This window comes from Oratosquilla oratoria, chromosome 7, assembly GCF_046742065.1.
Source record: "Oratosquilla oratoria isolate Oo_2021 chromosome 7, ASM4674206v1, whole genome shotgun sequence".
NCBI classification, from domain to species: Eukaryota; Metazoa; Arthropoda; class Malacostraca; order Stomatopoda; family Squillidae; genus Oratosquilla; species Oratosquilla oratoria.
In genome coordinates this window covers 6,766,577-6,782,251 of record NC_134783.1, presented here as the reverse complement: position 1 = coordinate 6,782,251, position 15,675 = coordinate 6,766,577, and the positions used below count along the sequence as shown (strand labels likewise).

Sequence of the window (15,675 nt, the reverse complement as noted above, 5' to 3'; positions counted from 1 at the left end):
AGGATGTAATGGATAGGAACCAATGGAGAAAGATAACTCGAGCGGCCGGCCCTGCAATACAGTGGGATTAAGGTCGTATGAAGAAGAAGTAAAAATGTAGAAAATTAGGACGATCTTTATTTCTGAAATGAAAACTACAACTTTGTACAAAGTAACTTTTCTTGTCTCTTTGTAGGCAGTTCTTCAATGATAATGTCAAAATTTATTTCATCTGCCAATTGTTATTCTATAGGCAGTATAGTAAGATTTCTCAACAAGGTGCTCATAGTAGATCTTAAGTAATTCTTGATCAGTTTTATTAAAAAAAAAAAAACTCCTCTCACAGGTAACAACACTAACAGCAATTGTGAGGAAAATCAGTAGCATCATTACTATATTTGGAACCAATTTCCCAATGTTATATCTTAAAATAAACTGCAAAAGTTCAAGGAGGCTTTCTCTCTTCATCTTTATTCCTTCTTCAATATCAGCAACAGCAGTAAAATGCTGAAGTCTTTTTCTCTCAATGAGGAACTTCTCTTTATCAATGTCGTTGTGATCGTGAAATATTTTACACTTATATTTATCATCCAAAAATTCAACGGGGTTAGAAAAGCATATTTCTTAGCAAGCGCATGAATCTGTTGAAATATCAAAATTAATTCTTGGATCACTGTCCAGCAAAGGAAAATTTTCTTTCCTCAGTTCAATATCGTATGGCAATTCAGCGTCTCGTGATCCTTCACCAAACATTTGTTTCTTCTTTTTGTGTCGACGCTGACGCTTCATGACTCTCCCCAGATCATTGCAAGTTTCTTTGGCATGACTAACACCATTACTCACTAGCTTGTCCCTGTTTTCCGCTAGAAATGTTTTTAATGCCCTGAATTTTATATTACATTTTGGTATGTTCAATCCTCTGGTTTGGAGGTAAGTTTGTCGTTAATTCCTAGAAGGACGGGTGTAACCATTACTAACCCTGTCACCTACCACGCACGTGATCCACATGCATGCAACATAGCACTCCCTCCCCCTTTCGCTGATTTCACTTTCCCAGACCTCAGCAACCTAACGCAGCAGAATTCAGACGAACAAGATATCGCTACACGAAGATGCCTAATGTCACCAGAGAAACAAATTAAACCCCCTTTATTATACCTACCCCTATTATATTACCCATAAGCTAACATATATATAACATATCTAACCATACCCACCAAAGATACGACTAACCCCCGTAAGTAGATCAATGCCTAAATGTACAAGAATAACACCTTTACTTACGACAACCCACTAACCCCCTATATTAAGCGACGATAATGTAACCAAGAGAGGAGAGCTGGCCAGGTCAGGTGCCTGCCAGCTAGACCTGGCCAGGTCAAGTACCTGCCAGACACAGGTGTGCCCTAGGTCAAGGCCCGGCACTTACTGTATTTTGCCCAAAGCGCCTATTGATAATTTGTTGTTTAAAGAACCAGATCACCTTGTTATAAACGAATAGAAGAAACTCCGGTTTTGGAGTTTATCTCGCCTGCATTAAGTCCACCTTATGTAACTACAACAATCACCGGGTTACACGGGTTCCCACAGGCCAAGAAAGCCCAAAAAGGTAAATTATTGCAACGCACGAAGTACAACACCAGAATATATCCTAGTAGCTGTATTTTCTTCTTCGCCAGTTACATTTTTTAGGGCACTTAAGATTTTTGAGAAATGTTTCTTTACAATAACAGCTTTTCCCTTCGCACTCCATCGAGTTTCTATTATGTACTTGACACTTTGACCAGTGACTGAAATTAGAACTTCCCAGCAAGGGGTTGATAAGAAAATACAAACAAACGTTCCACACATCAAAAAAGTAACAGAATTCACACCAACAGAAGCTGCCTGAACACCCGCCAAATTCAGCGAGTGATTTGTACAAGCGACAAATTCTGCTTTTTGATTAATTTCCTTGATACGTTTCTGAACACCAGTATGCAGACCAGCCATCACCGCAGCGTTATCATATGCTTGCTCTCTACAATCTTAGATATCAATTCTGTCTTTCGCTAATTTTTCCAAAATCATCGTTGAAATATTCTCGGCAGTTTTACCTTTTGTTTCAATGAAATCGACACCTGATTCCACAACCTTCACTTTATCTCCACCGATGATAACATAGCGTAAAACTTGGCTCATTTTATCCTTGTATGAAATATTAGGAATGCTGTCGAATATCATGGAAAAGTACTTGGCTTCTTTTACTTGCTTGATGATTTTGCTTCTTACGTTTTCTCCCAAACTATTTATAAACTCGTTCTGAATAGTAGGAGATAGATAAGTAGCAAATTTGCATCCTGGGTGGGTTCTTAGATGTTCACGTAGCACTGGATTATATTTCGCCAATAAATGAACTAACTTAAAAAGATTCCTCCATTTCCTGTTGGTACACGTTCAACATCGGTCTCGTTTTTCTCACAGTTGACTGCTTCTCGGTGGCCTCGTAAAACTAAATTTTGTTTAGCTAGGAATCTAATAATAGCAATCTTGAAAGGATTTCCTTCCATTTCTTCACTTGTTCTTGTTCTATTTTTTTTTTTTTATCAATTGTTGCTCCATGAGCAATCCTAATGTCCAACTCCTTCCATTGTGTGAGATTTGTGGTAAGTGCTAAACACGCAGTATTTTGGTAGGATTTTATTGCGGAGGTCTACACACAAGTAATACAGGAAGTGATCTGTCACAAGCGAATGCTTGGGGGGCCTAGCTGGGCATTAAGACGCGCCCGTGGCCTACTTTCTGTTACATTGTTGCTAGGCGAGAAAAATGGTTAAGGGTAACATATATTTAGTTCCTTAATTCTACGACGTGTACAATTGGCATAGACGCATACGCGTTTAGCGTACGCCTAATGACGTATATATATTCGGTTATATAATTATGTATAGGCACTTATATAATGTAATGACTACATAGGCTTACTTATACAAAACATTTACAATAGATATATGTTGATATTAAGTACTCATGTATAATAAAGAAGTATGACATATACAATAAAGGAGATACATATACAATAAATATATACAATAATTAAGTAAGGAAGGGCTTGGCTACATTACTCCCCCCTTGAGAGTGTAGCGTCAGTAAAGAAAGTCTTTAGTAGTAGTAAAAATCAGATTTATTGTGAAATCTGACTGCCCTGCCTGAGCGACTTTTGTATGGGAGAGCGGAAGTATGAGGGTGGGAGGGATGGGAAGAGGTGATAGGGTGGCCAAGGTCATTGGCACTTGTGGGTGGTATGGGATTCGGTGGGATGACAGTTGAAGTGTCAGAAGTGGATGAAGTAGGAACAGGAGGAGTGGAAGGTGTTGAGGGTATGTCTGGGGTTACATGGAGACGGGTCTTAGGGCGAGGAGAAACAGGGAGGAAAGCTGGTTTCAAACGATCAATGGAAACTGAGGTTTCGCCTTGAGGTAGGTTAAGGATGAAGTACTTAGGTTCACGTCGAATGACGTCATATGGACCAGAGTACGGAGCCTCCAAACTCTTACGAATTCTGTCGACTCGTAACCAAACTTTAGAGCAAGAATGAAGGTCGTGAGGGAGATAGGGTGGAGGTGGTGTATGGCAGTCACCGGATGCGAGATCTTGGAAATTGACAGACTGCATTTCCTTGATGAGACGGAGGATGGTTGTGTCATCCGAGGAGTGGGTGTGTTCCTGAGTAATAGCGACAGAAGGGCATAACATATGAGCGCCAGTAACGGCGGTAAATGGGGAAAATTTGGTGACGTGAGGTGTCATGCGATAGCCAAGAATGACGATAGGTAAGGAGTAAAACCAGTTATCTTGCCTAGCGCGGAGAGCTGATTTCAGAGAACGGTGGAAACGTTCAATCATGCCGTTAGCTTGAGGGTGATAACTAGTAGTACGCATATGGTGGAAACCAATGATAGATGAAAGCTTAGAGAAAAGTTCACTCTCGAATTGGGAACCTCTATCCGTGATGACATGAAGTGGAACACCGAAACGGCATATCCAGCCATTCACAAAAGAGATTGCTACAGAAGTGGCAGTAGTGTCAATGAGGGGAATTGCTTCAGTCCAACGAGTAGCTCGGTCAATGCAAGTCAACAAGTATTTGTATGGGAGAGGGTAAGGATAGTTAGGGAGAGTAGCAGGGGGCAACGGTCCTACAATGTCGATGTGTACTGATTGGAAGCGGTCAGTAGGAGTAGATATAGGAGAAACAGGAGAGGAAGTGTGGCGGGTAGTCTTAGACTGTTGACACCTAAGGCATTGTCTTACAAATGTCTTTACATCTCTGTCAATGTGTGGCCAGAAGTAACGTTGTTTTACCAACTTAGAGGTGGACTGAACACCAGGATGAGAAAGGTTATGCAAAGAAGAGACTACGTCATTACGTAAGGGTAATGGAACAAAAGGTCGAGGAGTGTTAGTAGAGGTATCACACCAGAGTGTTAAATCAGAGGGTAAAGTGAATTTAGAGAGTCTAGGCTTGAAAGTTTCCAGTTCGTCATCTGTTGTCTGACTTTGAGCTATGCCACTTAAGTCAAAAGCGTCGAGTGTAACAGCGCATGATGTGCGAGATAAGCAATCAGCGACGACGTTGATTTCGCCACGAATGTACTCGACTGAAGAAACGTATTCAGAAAGAACAGAGAGTTGTCGTTGTTGTCTGTCAGTTTTAGCAAGAGATTTAGAGTAAAAGGCAGCTACGAGGGGTTTGTGGTCAAGAAATAGGGTAACTGTATGTCCGTCAATGAGAGTCCTGAAATGCAAAACTGCGAGGTAAGCAGCTAATAACTCGCGGTCGTAGGTGGAATAGATGCGTTGTGCGTCAGAGAGTTTCTTCGAGTAGAATCCTAGGGGCGTTGGCTCGCCGTCTATAACTTGATAGAGAGCGGCGCCAACGGCTAGGCTTGAACTGTCAGTCACGAGTTGGTAGTTTGTCGGTAATAGGGAAGGGTAAGCTAAGGTTGGACAGTCCAGTAAGGCTTGCTTCAAATTATTGAAGGAGTCCTTTGCTGCGTCAGTCCAAGTGAGACACTTTGAAGAAGGATATTGTTTAAGAAGCTCAGTAAGGGAATAGGCTACGGTTGCAAAATTAGGAATCATGGGCCGAAAATTTTTTATCATACCCATGAAACGGCGCAAAGCCTGTGAAGTCTGAGGCAAAGGGAAATCGGAAATGGCCGTAGTACGGTCATTAGGTGGCTTAATCCCTTGTGAGCTAATCTCGTAACCGAGAAAGGTAAGATTTGACTTGAAGAATTGACATTTGTCAAGAGAAAGTCGCATGTTATGCTGAGCCAAAATAGAGAGAACAGTTTGAACATCTGAAATATGTTCTTCAAGGGTCTCACTAGCAATCAGTACATCATCAAGGTACGTAAACGTGTTGTTTACGTTAGCTAAGAGGGTATCTATAAAGCGCTGAAATGTGGCTCCAGCATTTTTCAATCCAAAGGGCATGTACAAAAATTCAAATAAACCAAATGGCGTGCATATCGCAGTCTTAGGAATATCTTGTTCAGCTACAGGAATCTGCAGATATGCACGTTGTAAGTCTAACTTAGTGAATATAACCTTATTCTTAAGTGACATGGTGAGAGAGCGCAAGTGTGGTATGGGATATTTGTCATCTACAGTTACATTGTTGAGACCTCGGTAATCTCCGCAAGGTCTCCAGGAATGTGGCTCTTTCTTGGGAACCAAATGAAGTGGGGACGCCCAAGGTGAGTTGGAGCGTCGTATGATCCCTGCATTAAGCAAAAATTGAAACTCATCCTTGGCAGCTTTGAGCTTCTCACCTGTCAATGGCCTTACTTTAAAGGATATAGGGGAAGAATCACCTGTATCAATATGATGATAGGTTGTAGTTTCTACTGGTGGAGGATCAGACAGTTGTCGGGGCGCGGTAAGTACGGGGAATTTTGAAAGAAGAGCAATGGCTCTTGAATCAATATCCCCATAATGTACCGCATGTGAAGAGATAGGGAGAGGAGAAGCCTTAAGGGGAATGGTGCATGCAGTGGAAGGATCAGAGAGGAGGCGATTTCTACAATCAACTACTAGTGAATTATGGATTAAAAAAAAGTCGGTACCAATAATTGGGCGGACGGCATCAGCAACGACGAAGGACCATGGGTAAAAACGTCTGATACGTTGAATCCCAAGTTCCACGTCGACTTCGCCGTATGTACGAATACGGGTACCGGAAGCAGTAGTAAGTTGTACTACCGTGGAACGGCGCAGTGGAGTTAAACTTGGGTCATAGGGAATGAGCGAGACTTGAGAACCGGTATCTATAAGGAATTCATAGTTCTTGCAACCTATAGTGGCACTAATGACGAGAGGCAGTCCTGCGGTTGCAAGGGATACTTCTACAGACTGCCCATCAAGTTTCCCGACGTGTTAAGCTGAGGTCCTGGGGATGAAGAACGTGAGTTAGGTCGTGAACTGGGCAACACGTTAGCACTAGTGTGGGACAATATGCACCATTGTTTGCAAGATCTAGCACTGTTGCCGTAGAAGAGGTGGTAACGGCACACTCGTGGTCTTTGACCGTCGTAGAAGGGAGTTAATCCGAGTGGTAAGGTAGTGGGTACTGAAACACGTGTAGTGGGGTTACCACTACGAAACACTGGCACACTATCACTCCGTGGAGCCCTTGGCACAGGCTTGTTCACTGATGACGCACTTATCCCTTTGTTTCCGTGGCCATGGGCGATGAGAGTATCAGCAACACGGGCCAACTCATCTAGGGAACCGGCATGTGTAACAAGTAGTGGTCGTATGTCACTTGGCACTGCACGTAAAAATTTTAAGCGGATGAAGTCGTCGACACCGAGTTGCTTACCTATGGTGCGAAGTTCTCGTAGGAAGGTCGTCGGCTTATCATACATGATATTGTTCTGATGGACCAAGGCATCGAAGAGTTCCGGCGGAGACCTGGTAAGGACGTCGATTAGCGCCTTCTTCAAGCGGTCGTAGTCACCGGAAGTAACGACATCGTCGTCGAGCTGGTTGAGCACAGGGATGGTTAAGTTCGCAAGTGCGTGGTTGAACTTAGTTTGGGGGACGGTTATGTTAGCTAGTGCAAATTGCGCCTCTAGCAACGAAAACCATCTTGCCGGCGATGCTTCGTCGAATGGTGGAGGTCGAACGGCGACGGCGGCGGAAGTCGTGGAATGCGTAGAGGAAGAAGTGCTTCCTGCTGCTGCTGTCGTCGTTGAAGTGGCTGCAGTGGTTGTAGGCGGAGAAGGGGAATTCATGTTGTAGTTGTCGGATGTTTCTCAGTATACGTGTTGCGTATCGTATACGTGTTGCGTGTAGATCAGGACTGTTAACAATGCCGCACACTCCGATTATTTCATGCGCACTTTGAATTTCGTAAATGCGTAGTTCCGTGCGCGTGACGAGTCACAGTTTATGAATACGCATAGGCACTTAACCACGTAATGTGTATGACCCTAAATCACTTAGGTATGGAGCACTGGGTATTAGGGTCACTTGGGCACTGTCACTCCAGGAGGTCACCACTGTGGTAAGTGCCAAACACGCAGTATTTTGGTAGGATTTTATTGCGGAGGTCTACACACAAGTAATACAGGAAGTGATCTGTCACAAGCGAATGCTTGGGGGGCCTAGCTGGGCATTAAGACGCGCCCGTGGCCTACTTTCTGTTACATTGTTGCTAGGCGAGAAAAAGATTGGGCAAAATAATACATACTAACATATCTAGGTATATACATAGAAATATACAGCAACAAGAGAACAATTACATATAATGATGAATATGCATGCAAAATGGTTAAGGGTAACATATATTTAGTTCCTTAATTCTACGACGTGTACAATTGGCATAGACGCATACGCGTTTAGCGTACGCCTAATGACGTATATATATTCGGTTATATAATTATGTATAGGCACTTATATAATGTAATGACTACATAGGCTTACTTATACAAAACATTTACAATAGATATATGTTGATATTAAGTACTCATGTATAATAAAGAAGTATGACATATACAATAAAGGAGATACATATACAATAAATATATACAATAATTAAGTAAGGAAGGGCTTGGCTACAGATTCCGAACGTGAGCTGCAGTGGATTCATGCTCGCATATTTTAGGATTTAGTTTCCACCATATGTTGAATTCGTCCTCAGAATTAAATTTTGAGTTACTTCTGTCTGAAAACAGTTTACAACAAAAGCAGTAAAGAGTTTACATAATCTCAACATTCTTTCGCTATTTGGCAGAGTTTTAAAAAACCACTCTCGAGTTAGTTTTCTAGTTTGTCCTTTGGTTGACACACCTTGACGAATTACTTCACCAAAATCAGAATCTAGATTTTGAACCACAGATGCGCCTTAACGTACCAGAAAGGGAGTTGAAAGTTGATGAATCGCTTAAAGTTGAATCCCTTGAATTTGAAGATGATTTGGATTTGTAAACTTCTACAGCTTCAGTAGTAGTAGTTTCTATATGACTGATGTATTTCAGTAGTGCACCTTCATTCTTTTTTAATTTCTCTCTTGGCTTTCTCTTTTGTCTGTAAGCAGCACCACTTTCCTTATCTCGATTCATCTGGGGCCAGAGTGATAGTCTATTATAAATATAAAACATTCGTTTTTCGAGAAAAAATTCACACTGCATGTTAAGAAAAGAAAAGAAAATAGATCAAAGTGATGACTGATGAAGCTAAATATCACAAGTGACATGTCACAAATTCTACACGGTTTCGAGAAAGAAAAAAAAATACAGTGTAGCAAAAGAATGCTTCTGTGAATGTATTAGTATTACGTGCATTATTTATTATTATGGCATTGAAAAAATCTAACGAAAGCATATAAAACATGGAATTGGCGTAAATATGCAAAAGGAAAGCAGAGAAAATATCCATTGAACAAATTATTAATTACGGCATTGAATAAAAAATACTCCAAAAATAACATGCAAATGAAAGTATCATAAGGTAATTAATTTTAATTCTGAAGTCTGAATTTTTTCTTAAATAGCGTTTCCTCCGCAAATGCACACACACACACACACACACACACACACACACACACACACACACATGGCGCTGTGGTTAGAGCTCTGGCCTGCCACTACGGAGGTCCGGGTTCGACTCTCGCCCGGGGCTGAAATAATATCAGTATCGCAGCGCTGAGGGGTGTTACTCCAACTCTCGTGGGCGGGGAGTTGGGGGTGTGTGTGTGTGCAAGGTCATAGCATTACCCATAGATCGGACCTACGAGCTCTGAGCTCTCTTCCAGGAGGGAAATAGCTGTCGATCACGAGTCCAACACGTGATCCAAAGACCAAGTGAATACACACACACACACACACACACACACACGCACACACACACACACACACACACACACACACACACACACACACAACGGTGGCGGATTGGTAAAGCACTGGCCTCACAAGCCAGAGAACCGGGGTTCGATTCCCCGGCCGGGCGGAGATAAGTTGGGTTTGTCTCCTTTCACGTGTAACTCCTGTTCACCTAGCAGTGAGTAGGTACGGGACGTTAGTCAAGGAGTTGTGACCTTGCTGTCCCGGTGTGTGGTGTGTGAGTGGTCTCAGACCTACCCAGAGATCGGCAAATAATGAGCTCTGTGCTCACTGCCGTAGGGTGGAGTCTGGCTGTCTCGACAGAGACTGCAGCAGATCCGAGGTGAATACACACACACACACACACACACACACACACACACACACACACACACACACACACACACACACACACACACACACACACACACACACACACACAACGGTGGCGGATTGGTAAAGCACTGGCCTCACAAGCCAGAGAACCGGGGTTTGATTCCCCGGCCGGGCGGAGATAAGTTGGGTTTGTCTCCTTTCACTTGTAACCCCTGTTCACGTAGCAGTGAGTAGGTACGGGATGTTAGTCAAGGAGTTGTGACCTTGCTGTCCCGGTGTGTGGTGTGTGAGTGGTCTCAGACCTACCCAGAGATCGGCAAATAATGAGCTCTGTGCTCACTGCCGTAGGGTGGAGTCTGGCTGTCTCGACAGAGACTGCAGCAGATCCGAGGTGAATACACACACACACGCACACGCACACACACACACACACACACACACACACACACACACACACACACACACACACACACACACACACACACACACACACACACACACACACATATATATATATATATATATATATATATACAGACGCTCCTCTACTTACGTTCATTCGTTTTACGTTTTTCGATTTTACGTTTGAACTGACGGTAACAAAAAAAAAAAAAAAAAAAAAAAATTGAGTGAATTTTTTTAGTTTACCGCGCTCTCCGTAGTTCAAACGATACTTGCGCACGACGCTGCGTCCATTGTTTACATTGCGCAGACGACAAACTGAAAATGCCTTGCCTCCTCCTCCTCCCCCTCCTCCTCCACCATCTCAATTTATGTTGCTTGAATTTAATCTATTTGAAATTAATGTTATTATTTTACAATGTTATGTGTTTAATTAATGATTTAGGGGTGTTTTATAAGATACGGTAATAGAATTTACCGATGTATAGTACAGTAACAACTTACGTTCATTTTCAACTTACCTTCGCTTCCGTTCGGAACGTAACTAAAACGTAAGTTGAGGAGCGTCTGTATATACATTATATATATATATATATATACATGTATATATATACATATATATACAGTATATACATATATATATACAGTATATACATATATATATACATATATGCTGAGCCATTCTGACAGGTTGACGTAAGCAGAGTAGGAAACACAGAAGTCATTGTCTTGAGTTTATTACTGACTAGTTTCGCAGGTATGATTGAAAAAGCATACCTGCGAAACTAGACAGGAATGAACTCAAGACTAAGACTCCTTTGTTTCCTACTCCGCTTACGTCATATATATATATATATATATATATATATATATATATATATATATATATATGTATATATATACAGTATATATATGAGTGGAAAAAGTGGTAGAGAAACGCAGACTGAAGTAGGAACACTATATTACTGATGTTTCGACTACAGGTCTTCTTCAAAGTGACAGACAACTTGACTTTGACTTTGAAAATTTGGGAATATACTTCCCACGGGCTTTAATGGCGAGCCCATTTGGAGGGTGATTCAGTGTATGAGAGTGTGTGGCTTTGGCCACACCCACTCATGCATATAGATGTGCATACGTATGTAATATACGTATGCACATCCCGGTGAATGCACCCTGTCTAATATTAAGTGTATGAATTTCAATGATAATTTAAAGGGGAGGCTGACACTCCACCAGCCGACGCAATTCGTATTCACTAAGGTGGCTGCATAGGCGGCGCACAAGACCCTCAGATGATGTCGGAGGCCTCTCCTCAGAAAAACAGTTGCAGGGCAATGCTTGAGGTAATGCTCAAGGGTGGCTTCAGGGTGGCGACAATGGTGGCATCTTCTTTCTTCTGTTGTAGAATTTCTCTTGATTTGCCAGAAATAACGGTCCTCCATCCGCAGACGAAAGAGCAGAGTTTCCACTTTTCTAGGTGTGGAGTGAGTAAGTACAAGGGGCTCATAGTCGGTGACTACCCTGTACCACCTCGCCCTTTCTGATACCTCTGCCTCCAGTCTGTGCTGAAGGAACCGTTGTACCTGGTTAAGAGCCCTGGTGCGTATGCACAACTGATTTCTGCTAAGAGGGACGACAACATCGACTTCGGGTCTTTGGCGCGCCGCTTCTGCTGCGCGTCGGCTAGCTCGTTGCCTGGGACACTCACATGGCTCGGCACCCAGTTGAGCGTAACACTCCTGCCTTGCTGGAGGAGCTTCAGCAGGATTGCTAGGATGGAGGTCAGTAGGCGTACATTGTCGCTGGGCTGTGTCTAGCAGAGACTGTGAGTCCGTGTGGACCACCACAGGACCAGTTCGAGATATTAGAGCATGCTATAACGCTCCTTAGACTGCTATGGCCTCAGCCTGGAGTGGATGCATGATCAGATACTCTCCTGCCAAAGTTCAGACCATCCGTCACGAAGGCAGCCCCCGCACTTCGAGGCCTGTTGGGGTCCACGGAGCCATCCGTATAAAAGACCGCCATTCCAGGTTTCGACAGTGTGCGGATGCCCTGTAAGGCCTGAGCTCGTACTCTTTCCTGGTCACACAACTTCTTCTTACTGGGAAGCTTTGTGACAACGAAGGTTGCAGGTATCGACAGCCATGGAGGTGGGGGACTTGAACTCTGGGTGAGGAGAGTCCCTACCCTTTTCAAGGAGAGCACTGGTGAGCTTGAAGGAGTCCAGGAGTCTAGCCGCTTGAGATAGCCAGGTACCGCAGTGGATAAGATTATCCACCCGTCCCAGAGCTATCACAAGGCTCTGACTCAGCTCAGTTATCCTGGGGCTCTGGACTATCTTGGCAAGAAAGTCAACCTCCAGCCTCCTGACCCGTGATGCTAACGAAGGCAATGAAGCTTCCATCTGGAGGTTAACATTCTTGGTCTAAGGTTGAGCTCCTAAGATAATCCTTGCTGCGGCATTTTGGCAAGGCTCTAGGTCTTCAAGCTTGGCAGTCGCCACAGTTATGAGAGCTGGGGCAGCGTAGTCCACCAAACTGCGGACTGCTTGCACATAGAATGTGCAAAGGACCTGGTGCGTGGCACCAAGTGCCTTCCCCGTCATTGCTTTCATGACTGTGGTTCTCGCCTTCAGCCTCTCCTAGTTACTTCTGAAAGGTGAGCCCCCCATCAATCCAGACCCCCAGGTACTGAAACTGATGGACCCAGTCCAGCCTAAGGCCCTGGATGGTGAGGTGCCCCCATCTCTCCAGAGTCCTAACGCCATGGCTTTCGATTTGGTAGGGGAGATCTTTAACCCTAACCTGCAACATTCTGTCGCTACGGTGCTTAAGCAGCGCTGGGCCCTGCTGAAGCACCGCCGCCTTCCAGTAATTATAAGGGCGAAGGTCATCTGCATAAGAGATAATCTTGTGCCCATTGGGTAGATGTAGTTCCAGAATGTTGGAGATGAGCGTATTGAACAGAGTGGGGCTGAGGACCCCCCTGTGGAGTGCCATTCTCCAGCATTCTGGCCTCTGATATGTGATCCTGAAATCTTACTTTCGCAGACCGGTGACTGAGATAGTCAGCAATCCAAGAAAGCAGCTTGCCTTTTACACCCTTGCGAGCAAGAGTGTCTAATATCACCAGTGGAGTGGCCAGCTCGAACGCCTTTTCCAAATCCAAAAAGACCACGATGGACGGTGTTCCATTAACAGCATTGAGGAGTGTTGCTATACTGTTTGCTATGCCAATGCCCTTGCATTAAGCATGTATATGCTCGTGCATTGGGCCCAGTTTCCACAGCAGCCTGTTTAGCACCATCCTCTCCGCTGTCTTCCCTATGCAGCATGTCAGGCTGATGGGGCGATAGGCACCAGGTTCTTTTGGCTTTGAAATTGGCGTTATGATTGCCGTATTCCAGGCTGTTGGTAGCGTGCCAGTCCTCCAAGACGCGTTTATCACCCGTAGAAGTGCCTCATCACCCGCTGGCCCAAGGTGGGTCAGCATGGAATAGGTGACAAGGTCCTCTCCAGGTGACGTGTCTGAGCTGGTCCAGTGTGTGACTCGTATCATCCGACCGACTCATCACGTCGTCAACACCAAGGCGCCTCACTCCTTGGAGGTCCTGCAATGTGTCTTGAACACACTGCGGGAGTGAGGTGCTGCTGAAGCGAAAGGCAAACTCCTGCACCAGCCGCTGCGCCTCAGTAACAGGGGTATGATGAGTGCGTCGCGGTTGAGTCCTGCCAGTTGCTCTACGGAGCTTGGACCACAGCTCTGTTAGGGAGGTGTCAGCGTTAAAGCCCTCAAACCATTCAAGAAATTTTACTCCTCTGGCATCTGCAGTCGTGACATGTGCGTCACGAACTGCAGCGCGCAAGTTGGCCAAATTGGTCTGAGTTCGGAGCCGTCGGAAAACACGCCTAAGCATGTTGAACCAATGGTTAGCCTCTCTCACCTCGGGGGTATATTACCAACTGTTCTTATGTTCCCTGGGGGATTGGCAAGTCTTTGGGATGGCTCCGTTGGCAGCCACCTGAAGGGCTGCAGAAAAATCAGCTTCTAACGTTTCCACGTCCTGTGGTGGAACGTACGAAGCTGCCCATTCTTCAACAGATTTCTCAAAGGCCGGCCAGTTTGCCAGAGCAGTCTTCCACCTGGGAACAGGTAATACAGCCGGTATGGGTGGTACATCCCGTATGTGCACAGACACCGAAGTGATCACTAGTGACACTAGGATGCACCTCCCAGGTTACTTAAGGGAGGAGAGTGGCCGTCGCCAAGGTCAGATCAAGTCGTCCACCTTGTACGTGTGTCGGATTACCATCATTCCACAACGCAATGTCAGGACATTCATCTAACACGTAATTTAAGTGGCGCCCAGCGACATTGGGCCTTTGGGGCGACATCAACAATGAATGATGGCGTTGAAGTCCCCTCCTATGATGAGGACCCTGTCCGCAGCAAGAGCACACAGTTCTCCAAGGTCCAGCACCGCACTATGGCCCCTGTATACGTTGTAGATGGTGTACGTTTCGTGGGCCCGATGGAGTCGAACCGCAGGAACTTCTACACCATCCCCACATGATACAGGGTCCATGATTTCACTACAGGGGATGGATGATTTGATCATGCACCCCCTAGTAGTGGGTATGTGAGGAGGGAGAAGATGCGATATCCCGGAAATCGCACCTCATCACTCACCAATGTCTCTTGGAGAAGTATGATATCGTAATCATACTTTTGAGCAAGCGCAAGGAGATACGAGCTTTTACTGTGGAACCCGTTTATGTTCCACTGTAGTAACCTTAAGTGATTATTGAACAGGGCGACTTTCTTCCCTGTCGAGTTCCATTACGTCCTCATCTTGTCCTCCCCGGTCAGAAGACAAGATGGGTTGCGACTTTATTACAGTGGAAGCATTTTCCTCCTCATCAGAAGAGGAGTCTTCAAGAGCACATTGACGGTGTTGGGGCTTGGCAGGAGGCACTTTCCTCGTCTTCAATGATGTGGGCGTCGTTTTGCCAATCGTGAAAGTGGGTGTGGCGGGCTTGGGGGAAGTGGAAGGGGAGGAGGAGGAGGCAGAGGCGGAGGGAGAGGCAGGGGAGGAGGAGGAGGGGGAGGTGGGAGATGAGGAGGTAGAGGGGGAGGTGGGAGATGAGGAGGTAGAGGGGGAGGGAGTCCTCTCCTTTCGCCTGGGATTTTTGGAAGGGTTTCTCTTCGCCTTTAAGAGGTTGAGCACATTCTTGACAGCCTTATTCACCATGTCTAGTGTCTTCTCTGCATCACTTTCCCCTAGGGTACTTGTGATTCCAGCGACGACACCAGTCACAATCAGACTGATATCATCTTCCCGCAGGGGGATGACATCAGACGGATATTGAGGTGGAGGGGGCTGCCGTTCCTGTGCTCGTGGGCGTGGGCTTGGGGGTGGGCGTGGGGGCTTTTTTTGGGAGCTGGCTGTGTTCGAGTAGGTGTGTGTGTAGGAGCTGTATTAAGTGCGGGAAAGTGCTCCTGATTGTTCAGATCAAGAGCATTAGGTGCAGGTGGCTGTATTACGGTGGGAGAGTGACTTCCTGCTGCCCCATACATA

General features: G+C 45.0%; 1 pseudogene; it reads right to left on the bottom strand.

Moving 5' to 3' along the window:
• Positions 1 to 603: 603 nt before the first annotated feature.
• Positions 604 to 8,591, bottom strand: LOC143026726 (uncharacterized; annotated as a pseudogene).
• Positions 8,592 to 15,675: the final 7,084 nt, after the last annotated feature.